Source organism: Ochotona princeps, chromosome 1 (assembly GCF_030435755.1).
Source record: "Ochotona princeps isolate mOchPri1 chromosome 1, mOchPri1.hap1, whole genome shotgun sequence".
In the NCBI taxonomy this organism is placed as follows: Eukaryota; Metazoa; Chordata; class Mammalia; order Lagomorpha; family Ochotonidae; genus Ochotona; species Ochotona princeps.
In genome coordinates this window covers 58880103-58907535 of record NC_080832.1, presented here as the reverse complement: position 1 = coordinate 58907535, position 27433 = coordinate 58880103, and positions in this window count along the sequence as shown.

The window sequence follows — 27433 nt, the reverse complement described above, 5'->3', positions numbered from 1 at the left end:
CTCTAAACAGCCCTATAATACACATTAACATTTGTTCATCCATTCATCAAAAAAATTTAGTTGAATCATCTGTTTCAGAGACTGCAAATGTAAATACATAAATATTAATCTTGTAGTACGGACTTTTTAAAGGAGACAGAACTAAAAAAGTATATGCCCCAAAATATTGAGTTATTCGTAAGACAGTCGTTATTTTTGTGTTATTATTGTACAAACTCTTGTATCTGATTTTTCTATTTTCAAATTTTTCTTTGAAAAATGTTATATATGTGTGTATGTACACATACCCATAAACTCCCTCAAGAGTCTCCATATTATGAATATCTGGTCACTTACGGTATTCTACTTTTCATGTTTACTTTCTTCATTCTTTTAAAATCTTTTCCTTTTTTTTTATTTGATTGTATTATTATTAAAGGCTTGTGCTCCATACTAGACATTCTTCCTTGCACTTAGTCTGTTTTGTTTAAAGTTCATTCAGATATTTAATGTTTTGATTGTTATTTTCACATTCAGATTTTAATTTGGCTCATCTTCATGTCTGCCTTCCTTGTAAATGTTTTATTCATGCCATCTATTATCAGTTTCTCAGGATGTATATCTGTGTTCTTTATTTAAAGATTTATTTGTTTTTTATTGGAAAGGCAGATATACAGAGAGGAGAGACAGAAAGATATTCCATTCACTGTTTCACTCCCCAAGTGGCCACAAAGGCTGATGTTGAGCCAATCTGAAGTCAGTAGCTTCTTCCAGGTCTCCCAAGTGGGTGCAGGGTCCCCAAGCTTTGGGCCATCCTGGACTGCTTTCTCAGGCCACAAACAGAGAGCTGGATGGAAAGCACAGTTGACAGGACACAAACCAACACCCATATGGGATCCTGGCACATGCAAGGCAAGGACTTTAACCACTAGGCTACCATGCTGGGCCTTATCAGTGTTCTTTTATATTACATGCCAGTGAGTTTGAGGAAGTTAATACTGATTGTTACAATCTTTCTGTTGCAGAGTATAGTGTTACTGTTATCCACATCCCCCAGGGTGGGAGCCTGAAACAGTGTTACAGATAGAGCAATCCAGATGCCACAAATGAATGCAAATTACTCCAAAGATTTTATTACCAACATGGACACTTCCAGCTCTGTAAAGCACAGATGAATCTTGTTCCAGTTCTAGCTGCATGCAAGTGTATTGCTGGAGCTCGTATTCCAGGCCTCAGCACAGTGAGCTTGGAGGTTTGGAGGGAACTTTTTGTCAGGTCCAGATTTTTATAGGCTTTTGTGGGTTCTAGGAACCAATAAATGAAGGTTAACTCCCTTGCATTACATAGAAGGAAGTAGCACAGCTCTGGGACTTTGGTCCAAAACTCCCACAGTTGCAGGATATGGGAGTTCTGCTCTCTGCCCTGGCAATTGACTATACTCTGCCTCTAGTCACTTCTGGAAACATCAGAACAGATCAGCTGTGCGACTGCAGCAAGCAATTCAGGCTGGAACTTTGTATGGATTAGGGAGGTGAAGAAAAGGAGACGGTACATTTTCCCTTTTACAGCAAATTAGTTACACAGACCCCAATCACCTCCACAGGGGTTAAAGTCATTTGGGTACTACAGGATTCTTCTCCAGGTAAAGTTGCTAGTGGTGGGGCAACTAGTTGGTAAAATTGAGACTTTTCTTTTCATCTATCAATAATATCAGGGTTCTACTTCATTCAGGTTTTTCCTTTAGTGATTTATTTATTTTCATTTGAAAGATTTACAGTGAAAGAAGGAGACACAAATACACACACAGAAACAGAGAGAGAAAGAAAGAAAGAAAGAAAAAGAAAAGGAAGGAAGGAAGGAAGGAGAAAGAAAGAAAGAAAGAAAGAAAGAAAGAAAGAAAGAAAGAAAGAAAGAAAGAAAGAAAGAGAGAAAAGAAAAGAAGGAAGGAAAGAAATCTTCCTCCCACTGGCTTATTACCCACATGACCACAACAATCAGAGCTGGGCAGATCTGAGGATAGTAGCCTGGAGCTTCTTCTAGGTCTCCCTTGGGAGTGCAGGGGCCGAAGCAACTGGGCCACCTTTAACTGTCTTCTGAGGCATATTAGCAGGGACCTAGATCAGAAGTGGATCGACTGGGACTCCAATTGGCACCTATGTGAGACGCCAGTACTGCAAGCAAAGTATTAACTAGGGAGTTCTAATCAATTCTTCATCCTCTTCACATGTGCACTGCTATTGAACAATTAAGTAGCTGTAAATGATGGGGGCAAATTGCTAGTGTACAGATGCAAGGAAAGCAGATTAGAACCATGTATGTGGTAATTAATTAGAAATAGGGCTATCATTTTACTCTAAGTCAAGTATATAAGGAGAAATATATATGGATATGTCTGCTTATATAAGTAAGCACATGTGTATATAGTTGTATTTTCTTGATTTGCCAGCTGAAAATTTAATCGGTGACACCTCAGTGAGAAAAAGCACATACAGAAGCCAGATCCTGATTTTAATGACATGATCAAGCAATGAATAATGAATCCTTAGATAAATGGTTGATGTTAGTTATCTGTAAAGGAATATACAAGATATACCTGGAGTATCTCATTAAAAAGGAAGAAAGTGTAAAACAAAAAGAAAAAAATAAAACCAACAATGACAAGAAAAACAAAGAAAACAGTGATGGATTATGTGACAAGGATAAAGGTGTAAAATCATGGAACTCCCAGAGGCAAGCTGGAAAAAATCTGAACAAAGAAAGTAAATGAAATAAATTATTTTGCATTATCACTCAAGCATAAAATAAATTTCATGACTCTCTACTGGTATGATTGAGTAAGTACAGTAAAGCAAAGAATCACATGCAAGATAGTTCTAAATAATATACTTAAACACTTTCTCCTCACAAAGATGATTAATTGGAAGATATTCCAAGTAAATTATGTGAGTGATGAAAATATTCTGTACTCCGAGGGCGCAGTGACATGAGAACAGACACTAGCATAAACTATTAGATTCATAAGAAGGTCTGTGTATTACACTTTGGTTTTCGGGAAAAGTGAAACCTCATTAAAACACACACAAAAAAACATGTATTTCCCCCTTGAAATATAGATGTAGCACTACTGAAGGACTTGGAATTGCAAGGTAGTGAGAGTCTGTGGAACGATTCTTGGAGAAAATTGCTTGCCGAAAGAATTCTGAAAATCTCTTAAGGGTCTCCACCAGATATTCAGCGGAGTACTGATCAACAAATGCATGAATAATCTAAACACTGGTTGCAACAACAACAAAGAAAGAAATTATAGAACATACTACATGAAGTTCAGATAGGGTCAAAAGCAATGCCTATTTGCATTGACTGTAGTAGAAAACATTCCAATGCAGGCTACTCACTGGTAGAAGCTGAATGACAACTTTTATTTTGGAATCAAATCAGACTATGACTTGATCTATTTTAAATCTTAAGATAAACATATTATGTATATTAGACAGAAATAAAAAGTAAACATGCAGGGGCCGGCATGTTGGCATTGCAAACTAATCCTCCACCTGTCACATTGACATCCCTATGTATGCTGGTTCAAGACCCAGCTGCTCAACATCAGATCCAACTCCATATTAATGCACCTGAGAAAACATCACAGGATAAGCTAAGTCCTTAAGCTCCTGCACCTATCTGGGAGACCTGGAAGACATTCCTGTCTCCCAGTTTGGACCTGCCCAGGTCTGGCCAATGTGGCAAATTGGGGAGTGAACCAGGAAATGGAAAATCTCTGTCTCTCCCTCTTTGTCTCTGTAACTGACATTAAATTAAAATAAATTTTAAAAATCTTGGAAAAAGCACCCAAAGCAGACTAGCTGACACATGCGTGATCTCTAAGTAATATGTACTATTTGTGTAAGTTTACTTTAATGCAAGTTGCTTTAATATAAAAAAAATTTGCTGATCCTTTTGGCCATAACACTGGTAAAAGACTTCAATAATAGTAGTAGGGAAAAATTCATTTTTAAATAATGAAGACTTAATTCTTCCTGAGGCAGTAAACGTGCCTCAAAAAACGATTCCAATAATGAAAAAACAAAATAAAAAAACCCTTAATTTTCAAGATGGTTAATACGTATGAGAAAATCTTAAAAAGTTAAATATCTAAAAAATGGAAGTCATGTGGCCTAGGATGCAATAAGAATGTCCCGCAAGTGTAAAGAAGAAACAAAATACAACCCCAGTGAAATAAGACATTGGTCAATAGAAAGTGGCTTACAAGTTTCACAGATAACAAGAATAGTTTAATGGGCATAAAAGAGCATTTTATGAATTTATACTTTTTATTCAATAAAAAGTTGAAGACTTTAAGTACATATATGAAATATGCAAAGACACCAAAAATCCTGTTTAACAAGTAGAATTGGGAAATGCGAATTGAAAAAATAATTTTTACCTATTATTGACAGAGAGGAGGGGGCACAAAGAGAGTGAGAGCTCTCCCGCTTGCTGGCTCACTCTGCAAATGTTTGTAGCAACCAGGGTTGTGACAGACTGAAGCTAGGATTCAGGAACTCAGTCTGGGTCTCCCACGTGGGAGATAGATATCCAAGCACCCACATTATCTTCTGATAATGTCCCAGGAACATGAGCAGAGCACTGATCAAGAGCAGAGTAACTGGGACTCAAACCTTTACTCTTATATGGGCTGTAAATGTCACAGGCAGTGGCTTAATATCCTGTGCCACAACATTGGCACAAAATGCAGACTCCTTGTTTCTCATAGTAAGCTCGATTAAGTTTAAAATAATTTTGTAAATAATGATACCAACTTGTTAAACCCATCCCAAAGAGTTAAGAATTCTGGGAACTTAATGATTTCAATACAGCATTTTCATACATTGCTCCCAAGAACTCTTTGAAATTCTTTGAAAATTTTTCATAAGTAGAAAATGAAGAGTAAAAAGAAATAATAAAGATGATAAATATCAGAGCTGAGGTTCTCTGGAGTATTTTTGGCTAAGGTTGTCAAAATATTTTCTAATAATCAATATTTTTATAGGTGTGGTCCTCCAGAGAGATAGCAAGCAAATTTTCTGAGCTTCTGAAACAAGTTATCTTGTTTCCTGCTCTTAATGGCTTTGGTTTGGCTTTGCCTGGGCCAATTGCGCGCCTTTTGGTAGCCATTGCTTTGGTTGTGCTGTGAGTTCAGGATTATACTCATAAAGCTATTTTTTATTTCCTATTATAGCTCTTTGAATAAATTGGCTGGATGGGGAATTCAGAAGAACAGGGAGGAGAGTGTCCATAGCCTCCTAAATCTGTACTTTGAAATATATGAAATTTGTTTATCTTATATGAACACAATTAGATCACAAAAATAGACAACAAAAAATTTAAAAAGGTTTTCGATTATTTCCCTTCAAAAACAGTCCTTGAATACATTGAAATGTGGCAAATTTTAATGTAAGCAAAAATGTGTGTAAATTTAAAACTGCTTTATAAATTTTCTCTCAAAGGTAAAAGAACTAAAGTGTTTTCAGACAAAAGGAAGTATGTACTGCAAGACAAGTTAAATGATAGCATCTAAGGAAGGAAAACAATAGGATACTAGGATCCACAAAAGGGAACAAAGGAACAATAGCAATTGGTAGCAACACAAGTGAGTGTGAAGGTATTATTTAATATATTCAAATGATAACTGACCAGTTAAATCAAAACAAGTAATGCTGGATTAGGAAGTAAATGTATATGAGGAAGCGCAAACACAGCCGCGAGACAAGCCCCTCAGAGTAACGGAAGAGGACTCCTATAAGTGTGGTCAACAGCATCCGACTTAGTAAAGTGTCTTTCTAGAGTCCCATAATTTAAAGATGTGCACAACAAATTCAAAACAGTTGCTAATACATCACAAGCAAGTTATAATTAAGAAGCAAATAGAGACAGATGAAGTAATAATAATATTTAACCTATGACTATCAACAAAGAGAAAACATACAAGAAAACAAGAAAGGAACTAGCAAGGCAGGCAGCCAGGCACAAGCCCAAGTGTGCTGATAACCATGTGAAACACCGCGGATGTGAGGCCTCCAGGTAAGACACTGAAGGACTGGAAAAGAATCAGGGCTAATTTACTCAACATAACTTACTCGATGTATATTTAGACACAACAATATTTTAATTGTCAAAGCAGAGGAAAAGAGTATACCACACTTATATTCACCAAAAGAAATCTACAATATCTAAGTCAATACCACAATAAGATATCAGAGCAAGTAATAGAAGGGTTTGCAGGGATTCACTTCTCAAGATGATATATCAGTATTCAACATGAAATTCCAATGCACATTTAGCAAGGTTGTGTAAAACTTGAATAGACCCATTGACAAATATAATGAAAATTTTCACTGTTTTCTCTATAATTATCAGGAGATAAAGTTGACATTTTCAACAATATCATCAGTGAACTTCATTGAATTAACACCTGTAAAACATTTCAATCAGCAATTGTAGAATGCATTATTCTCAAGAATACACAAAATATCTATGAATATTACCCATATCCTGGGGCATAAAAAGTGTTTAATAATATTTAAAAATGATTTATTTTTGTTTGAAAGGTAAATGTAGGGTCCAGTGCAGTAGCCTAGCTACTAAAGTGCTCGCCTCATACCCTGGGATCCCATATGGGTGCCAGTTCTAATCCCAGCATCCCCACTTCCCATCCAGCTCCCTGCTTGTGGCCTGGAAAGGCATTTGAGAACAGCCCAAAGCCTTGGCACCTTGCACACATGTGGGAGACGTGGAAGAGGCTCCTGGCTCCTAACTTCAGATCAGTGCAGCTCTGGCCACTGTGGCCGCTTGGGGAGTGAATCAATACAGTGAAGATCTGACTCTCTGTCTCTCCTTTTCTCTATATATTGGACTTTCCAAAAAAAAAAATAAATCTTTTTTAAAAAAACATAGATGCACTGACAGAAGTAGAAGCAGAGAGGGAGAGAGGGAGGAGTGAGAGTGAGTAACAGAGAGAGAGAGAGAGAAAGAGAGAGAGAGAGATGTTCCATGTGCGGTTTCCCTGAGCAAATGGTTGCAACATCCAGGGCAAGGTTGATCTGCAGCCAGGAGCCAGGAGCTTCTTCTAGATTTCTCATGTGAATGTCATGGCCCAAGGACTTGAATTATCCTCCATTGCTATCTTAAGCCATCAGCCCGGAACTGTGTCAGAATTGGAGTAGCTGGTATGCGAACCTGGTCCGTAAGAGATGCCACCAGCACAGTCAGAGGCTTAGCCTCCTAGGCCATAAAAATAGGCCCCACTGTGAGTTTTAAAGAAGAAACAATAACATATGTTCCCCTCCCATAAAGGAATTCAGTTATAAATAACTGATAGGTTTGCAAAATATTCAAGGGTTTGGCAAAAACATCAGACTTGGTTTCTGGAAAAATATTGCTATGCACATGAAGCAAGTTTGTGTAAAACTTTAAAGACAAATGGGCAAATTTTCAATTCTAAAGTTCAAAATAAATTTCTGCATAATTCATTAGTCCAAGAATATATCAGAAAAGAAACGTATATAATCTGTCAATTAACGAATGTATTCAGTGGCCAAACAGTGGTTAAATGTAATGCTGTTTGGCACCTGGGCCCCTCAGCCTGTGGTGCAGCTCCTCATAGATGTGTCCAGGAAAGCAGGAATTGTGCTAATCCTGGGCTCCTGTTCCCACATGGGACATCTGCATGAAACTCCCGGTTTCTGGCTTTAGCCTGGACTGACCTCACCTGTTGTCATTACTGAAATAGTAAACAAGTAGATTAAAGTAGATATATTTTTCTAAAAAAATCTATTTGTTAAAAAATAATAAAAAAAAACTGTCATAAAATAATGAGTAGCAGATACTCCTTCAACATGGTTAAATCTTATCTGTGAAAACACTGTGTTGTTACATCATACTTGATAGAGAAGACTTAAATGTCTACTATGATTAGGAACAAGGTCAGGATAAGTTTGGTCTTATCCATTTCTACAGGATATTTTCTCAAGCTGATTGGATGCATTGACTACGTGTGTGTGTGTGTGTGTGTGTGTGTGTGTGTGTGTGTGTGATGCTCTTTCACAAATTCACTTACATGCATCTAAATTATACCACAATAAGATACTATCAGAAAAAAATTAAGTAATATCTAGCTAGAAAAATTTGAGATTTTCACTGAAGACCTTAAAGGCCAATGAAGAATTTGTTTTAGAAGAGGATTATGACAATGCAAATTCGAAATTTGAAAAGACTATTTTTTAAAGATTTGTTTTTATTGCAAAGTCAGATACATACAGAGAGGAGGACAGAGAGAAATATCTTCCGTCTGATGATTCACTTTCCAAGTGACTGTAATAGCTGGTGCTACACTGATCTAAAGCCAGGAGTCCAGATCCTCTTCTGGGTCTCCTACGCAGCTGCAGGGTCCCAAGGCTTTGGGCCGTCCTCAACTGCTTTCCCAGGTCACAAGCAGGGAGCTGGATGGAAGCGTGGCTGCCGGGATACATACTGGCACTCATATGAGATCCTGGCGCATTCAAAGTGAGGATGTTAGCCACTAGGCCATGATGCCAGGCCCTAAATTTGAAAATTCTCAACTCTTCAACCAGAGCAGTCAATTTTTTTTTTTTAAATTGGAAAGTCAGATTGTCATAGAGAGAAGGGGAGACAGAAAGATCTTCTATTGGCTGATTCACTCCCCATGTGGCTGCAACAGCCAGAGCTAAGTTGATCTCAGGTCAGGAACCAGCAACTTCTTCCTGGTCTCCCAGGTAGGTTCGGGGTCCCAAGGCTGTCCTCTTCTACTTTCCTAGGCCATAGGCAGAAAGCTGGAAAGGAAGTGGAGAGCAGCTGGGATATGATCCAGCACCCATATGGGATCCTAGTGCATACAAAGCGAGGACTTTAGCCACTAGGCTTCCACTCTGGGCCCTGGAGTTTTTCTAAAATGCCCATTTGAATTTCAAAATTTCCGATTCAAAAACATTTCATTCGGGGTCAATGCTATAGTATAGCAAATTAAGTTTCTGTTTACAATGCTGGCATGCAACATAGGCACCAGTTAAGTGTACTGGCTGCTACACTTCAAAGCCGGCTCCCTGCTAATGGCCTGAAAAAAGCAATGTAAGGTGGCCTAAGTGCCTGCATGCCCTACTCTCACAAGGGAAAGACAGAGAGAAAAAACCCTCCTGGTTCCTGCTTTGCCCTGGCTCAGTCCCAAACTATGGACTTTTGCAGTGTGAATGAGCAGATGGAAGATTTCTGTCTGTCTCTGTCTCCATGTGTGTCTCATTCTTTAATTCTGCCTTCCAAATAAATAAATTAAATTTGTAGCAACAATAAAATCTCTTTTCACTGAATCCACATGATACGCAAGTAACAAAAGCCTTGGAGATCAAGGCTTGGTTCAGCTTCACTCCCAAAGTACCTGCTTCCACCTCAGAACATGCAGAGTATCTTCCTTTAGCTTCTTTAGAGCAGTTCCCCTTTACGCACTTATTTCCTGATATTCATGTTTAATGCTTGACAGCAGTTACTTCAGCAATTCTCCCTTCTTCCTTTAGAATAAAATACACATTTTGTTATGTTTACTAAGTATAATGAATAATCAGAGTTATACTCAAGGAAGATAACTTTGGTACTAATATTATTGTATGGATTAAAAGGAGGAAATATTGTAAATTATGGCTGTAAATAAATAAGAAGAAAAGAAAAGGGCCTTTATTTTGTTATGATATGTTGTCTATGTGCTAGAAATGTATCTCAAAGACCTAGAAGAACAGCAAGAGACCAAACACAAATTTCATAGAAAAACAAAAGTAATTAAATTAGAGAAGGAATAGACAAAATTGAAACAAGAAAAAAAAGCCAGAGCTGCTAATTTTCTGAAAAAAAAAACTAAACAAAATTGATACAACACTAAGTAAGAATAAAAACCCAAATCAATGAAAGCTCAAAGATAATCAATGTTATTAATCTATGATCTTATATTTTTAAATCAATGAAAGGAAAATGTTTGTGAGACATTGAAATAAGCAATGACTTAGAAAAGACCCCAGAAGCATGGGCAATAAAAGCAAAAATAGTTCTGGGACTCCCTTGCTGTGTTGTGGCTTCCAATGGTGAGCATGAGAACTGGCCTTGGGGAGGGTCAGTCTAAGGGCAGCCAGGTTGGGCTAGGCTGCCACACCACCTGGCACGCACTAGAGCCAAAATTGATGCAACCCAGCTGAGCTAGATCACAGTACCCACTGGGAAGTGCCAGCACAGATTATGAGTCATGTCAGGCTGGGCTATAATACCCCATGGCAGGCACAAGATCCAGAATTGGGAGCTGGCCTGATTCCACAGGTGAGCATGAGACCTAAGACAGGGGCCAGGCCAGGCTGGAAAAGGCAACAGCACACATCCTCAGATGTGTGGGTCAGGGTGTAGGGTTGGATTTGGCTGAATTAGCTGCAATACCCAGGAGTGTGCATAAGTGTCCTCTGAATGAACAGGGCTAGGCCACAAAACATGCTGGTACAGGCAAAAACTGGGTTTAAGGTGAGCGTGGTTGGGGTTACTGGGAGCTATTCTGGCTAAGCCACTGGTGAGTATGAAGACATGCTTGTGGTGGGCTATCTTGGGCTAGCCACAGCACTCATCAGTTTGTGTGAGTGATTGGTCTTGGGCTGGAACTGACCAGGCAGCTGCAACCACTGATATGGGCATGAGCTGTTGCAGGTGACAGACCAAACCTGACCTACACTAGCTGATGCACACAAGAGTCAAGTCTGAGATCATCGCAGGTAAGGTTTCTTGGGGAACTCTTTAACTAGATCACTAGAATGTAAGTGTCCACAGGTAAAATCACAAGATACATTATCCAGCCTTGGCATGCATATGAGCCTTGGCCTCCTCAGTTGTTGACTGTGCAGTGAATGACAAGTCCAGATGGAAACAGAGGACATGACAGTCAGCTCATCTAGGCCAGTAGAGGAGGTTGAGTGCTTTGTCAGAGGATGGAGTGTAGAAAAGGTTGGACCACTCTCCTAGCCAAGCTTTGCTGCAAATGTCTTTGTCTGTGGAGGCACTAAGGTGGACTTGATCAGACAACATGGCTTGGAAAGTTTTTCTTGGTTCTGTGCTACAAAGGAACCAACAAGTTCTCAGAAATGTCAAAACCACTCAAGCAACACCGTAGGAACACTTTCCCACATTGGGGTCTCTAAGTAAACATCAAATGATCATCCCCCATGGTTTGACAGCAAGGAGTATACCATTCCCCCATCTCCACTGTGAATGTAAAAGAAAAAATAAGTGAAACATTTGTCCCACACACTTTCCTCCATACTCTGACCCTCCCTACTCTATTGGGATCCTTTTTGAACTATGCAAACATTATGTTTTTTAAAGGTAAAAGCAAGAACAAATCAAACAACAACAACAAAAGAATTTAAAAATGGGATGACATCAAGCTAAGAAGCTTCTGCACTGAAAAAGAAACCCTCAGCAACATGAAAAATAAGCAAAATGTGAAAACATACTTATAACTATTCACCAATAGAGGATTAATATCCAGGATTTATATTAAAAAAGAAACAAGAAACTCAACAACAAAATACAATTTATTAAGAAATGGGCAATGATCACCAACAGACATCCTTAAAGGATGAAGTTCAAATAGCTAATAAATATATGAAAAATTTCTCAGGATCATTAGCCATCAAGGAAATGCAAAAAAAAAAAAAACTACATTGAGGTTTCACTTTATTCATTCAGAATGGCTATCATCTAATAATAATAATAACAACAATATTAACATAATAAATGCTGGCAAGGATGTGGTGGTAAAGACACACTAATCTGCTCTGTGGTGGGAATGCAAACTTGTACAACCATTATGTAAGACAGTATGGAGATTCCTTAGAAATATGAAAATAGATTTGTAACATGACCCACCTAGCCTATGAAACCAGCATATGACAGAGTTATTTGTGGTCCCATCTTTGTTGCAGAACAGTTTAGAATAACTAATTAATCTCTGTTTTTTGGCTGATGATTGGATAAGCTGTGTGTGTGTGTGTGTGTGTGTGTGTGTGTGTAGCAGTATACACACATATATACTGTGGAATAATATTCACCATATTCTATGTAACTAGAAACTTTTAAGCTTAGTGAAGAAAGTCATTCCCAAAATGAGAAATGCTTTTTCTGATATGTTGTATTTAGTATAAAATAGAAAAACACCTAGGAATGAATGAGGCATATTCAGATTTAGTTGTTATTTATAGCTCTTGCTTACATTTCTGTGATACTGTGGTCTTTCTGCCTTTTCCTTATTGACTATTATGTTTATTGATGCATTAAGCCTGTGATTATAGAATAGATTGAAATTGTGTTTTTGTAAAACTTATAAAAACAAAAATTGGAAGGCAGCAAGCAGAAGCATTAAACTGTAGTGGGAAGCATGATTATCTTAGAATGGCACTTACAAAATACATGAAATATATTATCTTTATACTAATGAAAGTGCAATTAAATTAAGTGTCTATGTTTTAATCACACTGTATATGTCACCCAAAGATCCCATTCTCCTGTCTTGGATGTTTCAGCATAGCTCTAAATTCCATATTTTGTGACTGTTATTCATTTCACCTCCAGTAACAAAAGAGAATATCTCTATAGCTGTATTAATATAATCTCATGAAGCATTCTTTTAGTGACCACCACATTCTTATATCTACTTTCATCAAAAAAGAGCAGAAATTATGAAGGTAGGAGCAAAAACCTAGGAGAGTTGTAATTGAGAAGGAAATTATACATTTTGCATTTCTTTTCAAGTAAATAGAAGTGAAACAGAAAGGATATAATTTGGGACTCTGGGGTTGTGTTATAGTGGTTTAAGCACATAGGGCACCCAGTTCAAGTCCCAGGTTCTCTAACTCCCACCCAGCTCCCTTGTAACTCACCCAGCAAGGCAAAAGAAATGTCCTAAGTGCTTGGGCTCCTGCCACCCACATGACAGATCTGGATTAAGCTCCTGGCTTCTGGCTTCTGCTTGACCCACTCCTGCCAACCTAATCATTTGAGGAGTAAAGATGGTATTAGAAACTAGCTCTCTCTTTCCCTCGCTCTCTCAGTAATTCTGCTTTTCAAGAATTAAGTTTTTTTTTTTAATGACATAATTTTGGGAAAGTGTTTTTCATTCCTTATTGTAATTTTAGAAGTATAGAATTGTAGAAATACATGAGATGAAATAACATCCTAGTTTGAGAAGAAATCATCAAGTATGATATTTGTGGTTTTTATACTAATTTAAATAGAGATAACATATTCAGTCCTTTTTCTTAATAAAAGAGGCTTTTTCAGATATGTACACAGAAGATAATAACTTATGACAAGTATTAAACTGTACATTTCAAAACATTTTTTTTAGAAATTTTGAAATATATTATTCCATTCCTGCATGAGCTGTAGGGTTTATGTTGAAAAAAAAATTGGCATTTGTCTAATGAAGCGTCTCTTAAAAGTTATCTGACACTCATCTCTTGTAAACCGCAAACTAATTTTTGTGTTGTACTTTTTGAGAGTTTGACTGTAAGTCATGTTAAGGATCCTTTTTGGTCCTACATATTTATAATACTATGGGCCTTTTCTACCTGAGTCTCCACTTATTTCTTCATATTGGTGAAGTTTCTGAAGTTTCTGGTGATTTGTCATTTGAATGGGTTTTCTCAGTTTTTATACCTCTCTTCTCCAGAAATTTGCACAACTCAAACATTTATTTCTTTAGTCCAGTAGCAAATTATTATTTCAGAGGCTATCTTCTTCTTTTTAAAGTTTTATTTATTTATTTTTAATTGGAAAGGCAGATATAGAGAGAGAAGGAGATACAGAGAGAAAGATCCTCTCTCTGCTGGTTCACTCCCCAAGTGGTCTGCAAAGGTCGGAGCTAAGTTGATCTGAAGCCCGGAGCCAGGAGCTTCTTCCAGGTCTCCCCTTGAGTGCAGGATCCCAAGGCTTAGGGCCATTGTCTATTGCTTTCCCAGATCATAAGCAGGGAGCTGGATGAGAAGAACAGCCAGAACACAAACTGGCACCCATTTCGGCGCCTAGTTGGGATGCCCCAGCTTACATGTAGAGGAGTAGCTTATAGGACTAGCCTATTGAGCCAACACACTTGTCCTTGAGTCCATAATTTTCTATGGTGCTAATCCGAGTAATTTTTTCTTTCCCAAGTAGACAGTTGTTTCTCTGTTTTGATGTGTAGAGTTGGAAAATCAGTGGACTGAGCTGTTCTATAAACATCTAATATCATAATGGGAAATCTTGCCTAGAGCCTATAGCTCCCAATGCTAGCACAAGTGGCAGAACAAGACCTACTTTACTACAAGCTACTTATTGCTGATATCGATTTGTGGCCTAACACTTCTGTAACCAACTTCATATAATGTTGGATACAATAGAACTCTGGTTGGCTGGGGCCATGGATCTTCTCCTGGGACTAGTGCAGGTTCAGATTCTCCATTTACAGCACAGTGAAGATGGAATCTTTGTAGTGATGATATAAATAGGTCTAAGACATAGTTTCTGGTCTATTTTGTATTTTGCTCTCCAGTTGCTGGAGATTTGTCTTTATTGTCTGCTCACTTTTGGAAGGAGAAGGGTGAAAACCTTGGCCCCTTGTCTGTTCCACTGTTGTAGTTCTTTGCCTAATACTAGGGCCGAATTGGAAGCTCTGTTTATGAACACTAACATGGGAATAGAGGTCCTTGAGGGTTATGTGGTGCAGTGCCATTGGATTAAACCTGGCTCTGAACTTCAAGATAAAGTCCTAATACACTCATCAGAAGTTAGTTTTGCTCCTCTGTCTCCTAGAGGTGAGGTGGGGGATGTGGTGTTTGAGGCAGTTCTTTGGCTATCCAGGTTAATGTGAAGTTGGTTAAACCTCAGTCTTCCCCCAGTTGAGGACACCTTCCTAGGTTGCCTTGTAGCTAGGGCATTGTTAACACCGCTATGAGAAAAAGAGTCAATAGCTGGCAGACATTTTAGGCCTGGTTAATTCCAACTATACTAGTGTGCAAACGCAGTTACCTAATTTATGCATTTGTTTTTTTAAGACAAGTGGGGATGATACATGGCAGAGTGGGTGGGGTATGCTAGACTGTTTCATCCTAAGCCTGAGCTGCTCAATGGTCCCCAGGCCTGCTGCTCACCACTGCATAACTTGGCGAGAGAGGGACTGGGAAGAGGACTGCAGATTGCCTGGGAAAGCAAATCTGGAGACGTGTTGGGGTGGGGGCCACTGGAGGGTTTTTCAAACCGGACTGCTGTACTCACAGGTGGGTGAGGCAGCTGAGTCAGGGTGGCTTAAAGGGGGGAAACTGAAGGATATATCTGGGTCAGGCCAAGACACTCAGCCATATGGGAGACCTAGGGTGGGCTAAGTTGTATAACCGACTGTCAGTTATATATAAAACCTGGTCCTTGGGAGCCTGCCTGATGGGACTACTAGGCCTAGTACCCATTTGAGAGTGTTGGGGCAAGATGTAGGCCACATCAGGCTAAGCCAAAGAACACAGCAGAATGTGAGAAAAACAGATCTAGGGGCTCACCCCTGTGGGACTGCGATACCAATACAGAGCCAGCTTGCATGAGAGATGGGAGAGCAATGCTAGGCTAGAGAGGGGAGCTCACCAACACTCATTGGAGCGAACGCAGGAAGGAGGCAGGATTGGATCAGCCTGCAGTAGCTACTGGCATTTGCAAAGGCTGGGACTTTAGCACCCATCAGAATATGTACGGACCAGATCTGAAGGCAGGACAGGCTATGACATTCCATAGCATCTGGTGGCACACGAGCATTGGGACAGGGTGACATCAGGCTCAGTTGGTCTGCAACACACAACAGTTCATGTGAGGGCTGGGGCTGGGCGAGGTTGTAGCACCTGATGGTGACCACCAGGTGGGGAGGCAGCTCCTGCTGAGGAGCATGAGGGCTAGGGCTGGTTAGGCTGGAGAAGGTAACAGTGCTTATTGGAATATATGTGGGCTAGGTCTGGATGTGGGTTCGTCTGAGTTAAGCCACAGCACCAAATATGATGTGGATGAGCTGGGTTAGACCACAGAACATGCCAGCACATGCAAAAACTGGGGCTAGGGATGGGTCTGGTAGAGCGAGTAGGATTCGTCCCAACTAGGTGACAGCGCCCATTAGTGTGCATGAGGACTGCTCCAGTGGCAGACTGGGCAGGATTAGGTTGTAGCACCCATCAGTTTGTGTGGGAGTGGTCTTGGGCTGGAACTGACCAGGCAGCTGCAACCACTGATATGGGCATGAGCTGTTGCAGATGACAGACCAAACCTGACCTGCCCTCACCCAGGTGAGGTTTCTCAGTTGTTGATGCTCATGCAGAGGTCAGCATGCTCAGAAGAAAACGGAGGACATGCTAGCTCATCTAGGCCAGTAGAGGAGGTTGAGTGCTTCATCAGAGGATGAAGTGTAGAAAAGGTTGGACCACTCTCCTGGCCAAGATTTGCAGCAAATGTCTGTCTGTGGAGGCCCTAAGATGGATTTGGTCAGACAGCAGACCTTGGGAAGTTTTTCTTGACTCTGTGCTACAAAGGAACCAACAAGTTTTCAGAACTGTCAAAACCACTCACGTAACACCGTAGGAACACTCTTGCCCACACTGGAGTCTCTAAGGAGGCAACAAATTATCATCCACTATCCCTGGGCGCCCTTGTATTTTCACAGCATGGAGTGGTCCTTAGCCCCCTCCCTTCCCCCAACACACCATGAGAATAAAAAGAAAGAACCTGAATCTTTTATCTGACTATCCTTCCTCCATACCTGGATCATCTCCACCATAATCAGAAGCCTAAATGAGTGTGTATCCCTCTCAACTATGCAAACTTTTTAAAAATAAAACTTAAGAATTTATTAAAAAAAAACCCTCAGTTTCACAGTGACAAAGGTCTTTTTAGTTTCAGAGTACACATAAGTCTGTTATAAATCCATCCCGCCAAGGCAAAGGTCTCTGAAGCTCACACACTTTTAAGGCAAATTCATGAATTTATCATTTCTTCAATTCAGGCAACTCTCATGTTGCTATTTGCCAGTGTTTGGGGCAATGCTGGACAATGTGGACCCTTGTAAAAAAGATTAGTCTGCAAGTATTCTTATGGAGGCGGATACACTGGGGTTCCACCTAATTTTGGCCTTAATTGTAATATGATAGATACTAGATTTCAAATCAAAATAGTAATTTTTATTCCTTATTCCTCCCTCAAGCAGTAGATTATCTCTCTTTGTGCTGTTCCACTCTGAGTTATGGAAGGGAGATATGACAAATGTTTTGTTATACTAAAATCAGGCACACAGTTCTCTCTCCAGCTTCCTTGTGCCTTGTGAAAATAACTGGATGCATGGATACACAGCTGTTTGAACTTATAACTCTGTGCTGAGATGGTTGGGTCCTTTTCAAGCTACAATACTATTGCAAGATTTCGTATAAGGAAAAAAAAATACGTTCTTTATGTGACACATTTTAAATTACTTAATTGAAACAAAACACAGATAACATATTGAAAGCCAGAATGTTAGTATTGCTCTTTAAATGCAAGATATTATTTGCAGTTGATATGCAACTTCTAGTTCCTTGAAAAAAAAATAAGACTTTATGTTTCTTTGGAAAAATTTGAAATTATCATTGTTCTTCAATTTCTTTTCTTAAATATTTATTTATTTTTTATTACAAAGTCAGATATACAGAGAGGAGCAGAGACAGAGAGGAAGATCTTCCGTCCAATGATTTATTCCCCAAGTGAGCTGCAACGGCCGGTGCTGCGCCGATCTGAAGCCAGGAACCAGGAACCTCTTCCGGGTCTCCCACGCGGGTGCAGGGTCCCAAAGCTTTGGGTGGTCCTCGACTGCTTTCCCCGGCCACAAGCAGGGAGCTGGATGGGAAGTGGAGCTGCCAGGATTAGAACCGGCACCCATATGGGATGCTCGCGCTTTCAAGGCAAGGACTTTAGCTGCTAGGCCATGCAGCCGGGCCCTCTTAAATTTCTAAATTGTCCTTTCTTGTTTGGATTCTATCTTCTGACCATAAATACACATTTTTACATTGAAATCAATATCAGATATAAGAAAAAATAATAGTGTAGATTATTTGAGGAAAGGCAAAATAATTGTAAAAATGATGGTAGTGGAAAAATATGAAATATTGGAGAACATATTTTTATATGCATGCAAGAATTAGGAGAAAACATTTGTGTCCTTATTAGTCCTTTCTGTTTTATTGTAATCTTTCCTTTATTTCTTCTGCTTGCATTCTTATTTATTTATAATTTGTTTGATTATGCAGATTAACAGTTGATTCACACAAAGTTTTGAGAAATACTTTCAATATTATTAAGCCCAAAACATGTGAGTACTAAATCTTGGGAAAGCAGAAGTTTTGAAACTCAGAATAGTACATTAACTTAGCAAGCTCCACCTGCATGTCAGTACAAACATGAGTAGTCTGAACTGCAAAATACTTTTCCCTCAAATGCAAACATTCATGGTAAATTTTATACATTGCTGATTTCTTTATGAAGAACACATAAAAAATATAACATGGCACTGATCATGGGTATACTGATACATAATGGAAGGTATCTTCAGAAATCAATCTGAGGTTTTTTCTTAAGGATTTATGTATTTATTTTGTATTGGAAAGGCAGATTTATAGAAAGAAAGGGAGAGAAAGAACTTCCATCTGCTGGGTCACGCCCCCAAGTGACCGCAATAGCCAGAGCTGAGCTAATCCAAGGCCAGCACCCAAGAGCTTCTTCCTGTTCTCCCATGCAGGTGCAGGGTCCCAAGGCACGAAGCTGGATGGACAATGAAGCATCCAGCACTGAACCTTTATGGGATACAGGTGCATGTAATGCAAGGATTTAGGCACTAGACTGTGGTGCTGAACTCAGTCTGAGATTTCATCAGCTACAATCAACTCAAGGTAAGCTGGAAATCAAAAGTGAAATCTTTAGGCCAATGAAGAAGAGTAGGCAGTACATAGGTTAAACATCAACCAAAATCCCTTTCTGCTTTCGTCTAACCTTTCATCCTTTCCAATAGCTTTAATTAAAGTCTTTTAAAAATTTTTTCCTATTTAGAATAACTTAAACAGTGTGATTAAAAAATATTGAGAAAAGGTGCCTATTGTGGACAAATGGGCAAACTTACAAAAGAACAGCATTATAATTCTTGGGAGTAAATGGATTATAACAATTATACAACCTGGTGTGTAAAGTCCTTGCCTTGCTTCTGCTGGCATTCCATTCAGGTGTGGTGCATGTCCTGCCTGCTCAACTTTGCAGCCAGCTTGCTGTTGTGGGCAAGGAAAGCAGTCAAGGACATCCGAAAGCCATGGGACCAAGCACCTGCTGGGAGATCTGGAAGAACCTCCTGAGCTCCAGCTGTTGTGGCCATTTGGGGAATGAACCAGCAAATGGAAGATTCTTGTCTCCCATTTCTGTAAATCTGCCTTTCCAGTAAAAATAAATAAATATTTTTAAAAAAATCTTTCAGCCTCTGACTTAATATCAGTTTATTTCATAAAATTTTGTGCCCAGAATGAGTTCTGAATGCCAAAAATTTTACTCTTCTCCCTAGCTATTTAACCACAGGGGCATAACTACATAATTCAAAGCCAACAGTTATCACACTTAGATGTAATGCAACTTTTACATGAAAATTACAACATAATCATCATTGCATCTGGAGACTCCAGTTGCCTGAATTGCATAAAACGACATTTTGTTTCGCTTTAATTTTTAATAGGGGTATTTGAAAACAATCAACTTAAACTTTTGTGTTCTACTAGAAGAAATGGAGAAATATGTCTAAACATGAACTATTCGTAGTGACTATTACTACCATGAAAATGTCTGAAGTTATCTAAAATTCCTATTATAAATTATAGTTTCAAATGTGTTACACTTAATTTTGGGAGATAAACACCTCATTTTAAGCCAGCATTTTCAAACAAGTACACATATGATCAGCAATCATTTAATGCTATTTAAAAGTTTCATTTAAAAAGTATCCAATTTAGATTTAGTATAATAATTTAAAACCAGCATATATGAGAGAGAGAAGGAGAAAGAGAGATAAAAGGAGAGACATATGGCGGTAGCAAACTGAATAGCTGAAAGAATCCCGTTGCAGTTTTGAATACTTCCCATTCCGCTATCCACATCAATCACTATTATTATCATGCATAAAGAATTTTCAGGATTCCTTTCATCATCATGTAAAGAAAACAAATGAGCAAACAAAAAACAATTTATGTAATCTATTTCTGTAAACAGTGATTAACGTAGGCTATTATTATATCAATTTATTTTTTGCATGTCTCTGAGTTAAGTAAACTTTTAAGGTCCCTTGATCTCCATTGGATACTTTTTTAATTACGCATATCCTTCCCTTCATTTCTTCCTCAAGAAGGCAATGAGGTACTGGGAAAAATGCTATGATGTTGCAGAACCAGGGACTACTTATTGACCTGCTGTCTTCTCTACTCGTGATTTGTTGACTAAGTGACTTGTCTTGGTTTTTTCTTTTTTGTTGTTGTTGTTGTTTTTAACATATCCACACTGTAAACTTGGAGTTGGTAATTTGTGCTTGTTCTTGTGCCGTGTTAAGTAAGACTTGATGGTCTTGGGTCTCAGGACGGGGCATCTCATACCTGGATTCCACTTGCACGTGGTGAGCTGTCCCTGGGCCTGCCTGGGCTCCCGGGGCTGCTCCCTTCGGTAGTACACCCACCGAGGGGGGAGGTCTCAGTGACTGGGCTGGCCAGGGCCCCCCACTGCCCTCATTGAGCGGTGGATGGGATTGGGGAGGGGCATGACCTTGGGCCTGGGGTTTTAAACTTCCTGCAGCCTGCCAGCTGTGGGTGGCTCTCAGGATGGGGCGTCTCATGCCCAGATCCCAGGCACCAGCTGCCACGTGCACATGGTGAGCTGTCCCGGTGGCCAGTGCGCCATTTGGCCCCAGGGTCCACCTGCTGGCTGCCTGGCCACGGAGCTCTGGATTTTTCATTATTTGAATCGCTGCTTAGGTAGCTCCAGGTTGAAAACACTGCACTTCTGGGTTGTGAACCAATCCTTAAGATTCCCAATGACACTAACTCTTCCTTTGTAGAATTTGTAAGCATTTAACAATGCTGAGCACCAAACACCAGTTCATGCAAAAGCTAAGGCTCGGGGCTTGTCCAGCAGGATCAGCAGATGTATCACATTAGGCACGCGCATGACATTAACTAGCACTCGAGAACCATATCCAGGGGTAGATTCTGTGGGGGATGTGTGGCCCAAACCCTATGGAAATTCCAGCCCCACTGGTTAGCTCAAGAGTCAGGGTGGTAATGGACTAAGCCAGGTGTGACCAACGTTCTTGCCATCAATCACAGGTAAAGGAACCGACAACAGTCTGGACTGGTTAAGGCAGCAGCACCCAAATGTGCATCCTGAATGGGGTGTGGAGTGGGCTGGGCTGCGACATTCACCAGCTCATACACGGCCAAATGGAAGGCTAGACTGCGCCAGGCACTGGCCTAAAACCCATTGGCATGTATGAGAACTGGGTCTGGGAGTGGATCAAGTGGAAGGACTTGGGAAATTCCCCTGGCAAGTCATAGCTCCCACCAGTGAACATATGATCCAGACCTAGGGGTTGGACAAGCTGGTCAAAGTAGCTCCAACAGCTGGCTAATGTCTGGGTTGGTGATGAAACAGGGTGGACCAGGCAGGACTGAGCTAACCTTAGCCTACAAGTGAAACTAGAAACCAGGATGGAGCACAGGTCATGCCAAGTAGGCTGTTGCACCTACTGGTCTGCATGATTCAGGGACGCTAAGCCACAATGTCTAAGGCAGAGGCCGGGACAGGTGAGGGGTTGAGCCAAGCTGAGTCAGAGCAACCACTGGCATGCGTTTAATCTATGGCTGGGAACAGGCCCGGTTGGGGAGCTAAGTGGACACCCTAACTGGGTTGAAGTTCCCAACAAACAGGCTGGAATGGGGGCTGCGTTTAATCAGGATACGGTTGTAGTTTCCCTTGGCACAAGTGTGGACTGGGACTGAACGCACCAAGCCGGGCCAGACTCCAACACCGTCTGGTGTCCTGTAGGACCAGGATAGATGTGGGACGGACTAGGATCTCCCCAATAGAAATGGTGGACTCAGACCCCTAACCATCAAAAGACAGAGGACAGAACAAGTCAATCAACCACCTCAGCTATATGTTGCCAGTGAAATACTGGGCAAATGGAGACTCTATGATGGACTATAAAAATCAGTGAATTTCTTTTTTTAAAGGTTTAGTTATTTATTTTATTATTACAAAGTCAGATATACAGAGAGGAGGAGAGACAGAGAGGAAGATCTTCCATCCGATGAATCACTCCCCAAGTGAGCCGCAACTGCCAGTGCTGCGCTGATCTGAAGCCAGGAACCAGGAACCTCTTCCGGGTCTCCCATGTGGGTGCAGGGTCCCAAAGCTTTGGGTGGTCCTCGACTGCTTTCCCCGGCCACAAGCAGGGAGCTGGATGGGAAGTGGAGCTGCCGGGATTAGAACTGGCACCCATATGGGATGCTGGCGCATTGAAGGCGAGGACTTTAGCTGCTAGGCCATGCAGCTGGGCCCCAATCAGTGGATTCTTCAACAACCTCATTGTGATTGGAGTGGCAAAACTGGCAGCGATTCAGAACTGTTGAACTATTGAAACCACTTGAGCAAGACCCTTGGAGCATGCCCCACATCTGGGACGTGGGGTGGGTGGGAGACTGGGTGGGGCTCCTCCCTCAGTATTCCCCTTTACCTCAGATACATGAAGGAAACATGGCAATAATAGTCTTACCCATTTTCCTATAGCCCTTGCACTTTTTTACCCTAATTTACTATGTAAAGATTGTCAAAAATATAACAAAAAATGAAAAAATTAATAAAAACAGCATTATAAGCCAAGAAAAGACTCAATGGTCTTTATTGATCATCTTTCTATAATTCACGTGTTATAGGTGCTGTAGAGATCTCCCATGTCTTTCTGTAATTTGATGTAGCTCCTGAGTCTACATCTTAACTCTATAAATCACTTTTTGCACTATAAGAACTTGCCCTTATTATATCAGTTTTTTTTATAACCTCATGGAGATGCTACACAATTTTGAATCCCTTCCACACTTGAAGGGTGATACTAAGTCTCAATTCAACTGTCAAATATTGCCATCATTGCCTCATCATGATTGCTGCGTATTGATGCAGAATGACACTATGTTCATTGCACCACATCCACTGATATTTATGATGTTGTAATAGTTGCAAGAAATATGATTTATAGGTAAGAAAATTGATATCCTTCAAAATATTACCATTTATGAATATTTAATTTTTATTTGTGAATAAAAGATCCTTACAATAGTAAAACTTGAAGGAAGAGTATAATTCAACTAGCCATCCCCTGTCCATGTGAGAATGCTTTATAAACTAAGAGGCAATTTCTTTGCTTAACTTTAGAGAGATAACTACCACCCTAAGTGAATTATACAAAACAGAGAGACAGAACAAGTTTAAAGCTAAAATAAAATCCAATGGGGAACCCTGGTTATTATTTTTTCAAAGATAAATTTCAATGACCTTTTCTGTTTCTTTTGTCTTGCTTGGTCAGTAGAGCACATTTTGTTTTATCTGATTGACTCTTAATCAGCATTTTTATTGCCAATTCCTGTTATACATACTATCCATTGTGAACTCGGCTTCAGTACATTGGAATCTTTATTCCCAGAGTCCATGATTAGATACTCCCCAAATGCCTATTACTTGTAACTACCATCACATTTATTAAAGCCAACTGTAATCTCTTATTATCTGATACTTCAAATACTCTCTGTGTCTGTTCTCTCTCTCTCTCTCTCTTTCCTCATGTCCTCGAATTCAGATTGTCTAAGTGTCTGTTTTGGACAGGATCCATTTTAGTTTCTTCAACATCCTTTACAATTCCCAACACAACAACACTGAATAAAATCAGTGTGCACAGTTCAAAAGGGAATCTGATGATTGTTAAGGGAACACATGCTTTCGAAAAACTTTGTGAAGTAAATGATTAATGTCACCATGTTGTGAATGTCATATACACGTTTCTCCATAGTATAGACTTCTTCAATGATTGAAAACTCTACATAAATGGAATATAAATGACATCATGCCTAAAGTCCTACCATGCCTGCAGAAGCAGTTAATGCCACTGCTGTTTGAAGATTTTGCTAATCGCTAACCTTTTTGTCTTACTGAATCACACACATACTATTTGGATATGATTATATTTTGCTCTGATAAGAACCCTTAACACAGCTAAAAAATTTTAAGTGTAAGATCTAGTATTGTCTACTTCAGGGACTCTCTTGTATAGCAGATATTTAGAACATATTTGTTTAAATGAAGCTTTATTCCATTGATCAGCACCCTCTTGCCTCCTTACCTGCTCTGTAATCATATGAATCTTGACTATTTTAGCTGCCTTAGCTGAGTGAATAGTGCTGCATTTGTCTTTTTGTGTGACTAGGTCGTTCACTCAGCAGCATGTCCTCCAGATCCATCCTTGTTGCCATGTACTGCAAATTCATTTTTCCTTTTATAAAAGTTCAAGAGTATTTCACTTTATAACATATTTTTTTGGTTCATTAATCTGTAAATGGATATTTAGTTGTTTCCACATTTTGGTTGTTGTGAGTATTGCTAAATAAGTATTTGGAAGGCTAATATCTTTGAAATTATTATTGTAATTATTTAGAAAAAATACACAAAAGTACAGTTTTCTGGTGCTCTATATTTAATTTTTTGAGCACCATCCATGTTGTTTTCAAAGTAATTGCATTGTGTTATAGTCCTATCAACATGGGCAAGGCTTCCGAGTTCTTTTCAAACCCTTATCAAATGGTATTTTATGCTTTGATATCCTAAGGAACAAGATTTTGTCACATTGATTTTATTTACATTTTTATTGATTGCTGATGATGTTTTTCAGATTTAGGATAGAAGTCTCTCTTTTCTTTATCTGAGTTCATTCCTAAGTATTTTATTATTTTTTTTAATTTAAGTGAAATTGCTTTTCCAGCGTCCTTCAGAAAGTGTGCTGGTGGTATACACAAACAACTGCATTTTTTGTTTGTTTGTTTCTAACAAATTTTTATGGCATCTTAGATTTTCTTCATAAATCATAGAATCTGCAAACAAATACAAATTATTATCCTTTAATTATTTCTTATTTTACTTTTCTATTACTTCTTACTTAAAATGACCCTCCTTGCCTTGTATTTCATCCATCTTACAGAAATTCATCTTTAATTTCCAGATGAGAGTTACATTGCTCTCATTTTTTGCTCCTTTATTTATTATCCAAACCAACACATATTTGAGAATGAAATGTGTGGTATTGATAATTATGGCAAGACAATACCCATAAAGCTATTTTAGTTTATGGACTGCCTGAGAAAAATGAAATATCACTTTATTTATTTCCAGTTTTGGAAGATATCCACAGTGGGTCACCTTGAACTCCTGCCAATGCAGTATCCTGAAGGCAATAGTAGTTATTCATTTTTTATTATTATTAACAGGGCATTCAATTCACATGTTGATGTTGACACAAATATAAAAACTGACTTGCTTAAACATCTAAAGAATCAGATAATTTGAATAGATAATTGAACAAAGCTATATTCTTAAACATGTTATTAAGTTCTAAGTTTTGTGTGTCTCAGATACAGATGATATGTCAAAACCAAGTTCATCAGGTAGGACTTCTTTTTTGAAAATATTTAGGTTTCCATGAAACTAGAAGTTGCCTCATAATAGTGTTTCTAACTGTGGTCATTCAAGTTCTATGCTGACAGCTTGCTTGCTTTACCTTTTATCATTTTACATCGATTCAATTTTTTCTTGTATGATTTTTTCTTTCTTCAAAAACCCAAATTAATTAATTTCTAAACATCTTCTGGGTCATTTTTATTCTGCTGTTACTTTCTTATACTATGAAATGGAAAATAAAATCACACCCATGTACACATGGACACAAAACTGAATCATGTAATTTTCCTTCATAGATTTACCAATTTACTTTCATATTTATAACTACATAAAATACTTAGGAAAGTTCATGGAAATTGATAGTGAAGTATCAGCTTAATTGATATAAAAGATTTTAGATCCATGCATAATTTGCATTGTGATATTGATTTATCATGATCCCTTGAAGATCTTTCATATGCATGGATTTCAGCATTTTTTGAAGCCAAATCTTATCCATTAACTCAATTTTCTTGAATTTTTTAAAGTGTGCTTGCATTTCTCTTTCTTTAGTTTTGGAGATTAAAATTCCAAATTTTCTTCTGAATAATATCTGAGTGAAAACCCAAATCAAGGTGGAGAAGTATTATGTGAAATAGATACAGCCTGTTGAATTCTAACAATAAAAAAAATTAGGTCAAAGGAGGTTGTGCATAAATAACTATGATTTTTTTGTCCAAGTAAAACTTATGCATGTAAATTTTTATTGGTTGACTAGCATCGTGCTCAACAATGATGCAATCACTGCAGTTACAACATACTCAATTTCCCACTAAACATATTAAAAGGAAATAAAAGGAGGAAGGATAAATGATGGAAGGAAGGAAACAAGGGACAGGAGAGAGGAAGGAAGAGAAGGCTCAGACAGTTTTTTGTCCCCATCCCCCAAATGTGTTGCATATTGTGATTCTAGGAGGTAATACTTCAGGAAATAAAATCATGTGGATAGATACCTTATAGGGGAAAAACAAAACAAATAACTCCAGAGCCTTTCTGTCTCTCATTCTGTCTCTCTCTCTCTATCTCTCTCTGTCTTCAGAGGGTACAAGTTGGTAATTTGCAACCAAGAGACAGTCCTCAACAGGAACCCAATTGTACTGAATAAAATTCTCTAGAATAGTCAGAAACAAATGCTTGTTGATTGGAGCTCATCTAGTGTATGGTAATTTGTTATAGGAGTCCAATTGACTAGGACGGGAAGCAAGGATGGAGGGAAGGAAGGGAGAAAAGAGAGATAAAGAGGAGGCAATAGAGGAGAGAAATAGGAGAACACAACAGCAGGTGGAGGGGAAACAGCAGAAAGCACTTGGAGAAAATCTACTCAACTTCTAATCAGAGTTATTTACATAAAAAATGATTCAGAACTAGGAGTTAACTTTTTTGTAAGTATAATTAGGCCTCTTTAAGAAAGTTGTAGCTGACCCTGACAGTGAAGGAATAAATGTTCTTTTCCTTCCTTATTCTGTTATTGGTAAGAGCTATTTCCAGCTTAAGTGGCCTATTGCCTTTTCAGTTGCTGCCCTCCCAGTCTTGAGTCTTGGTTGTCTCCTTGCTG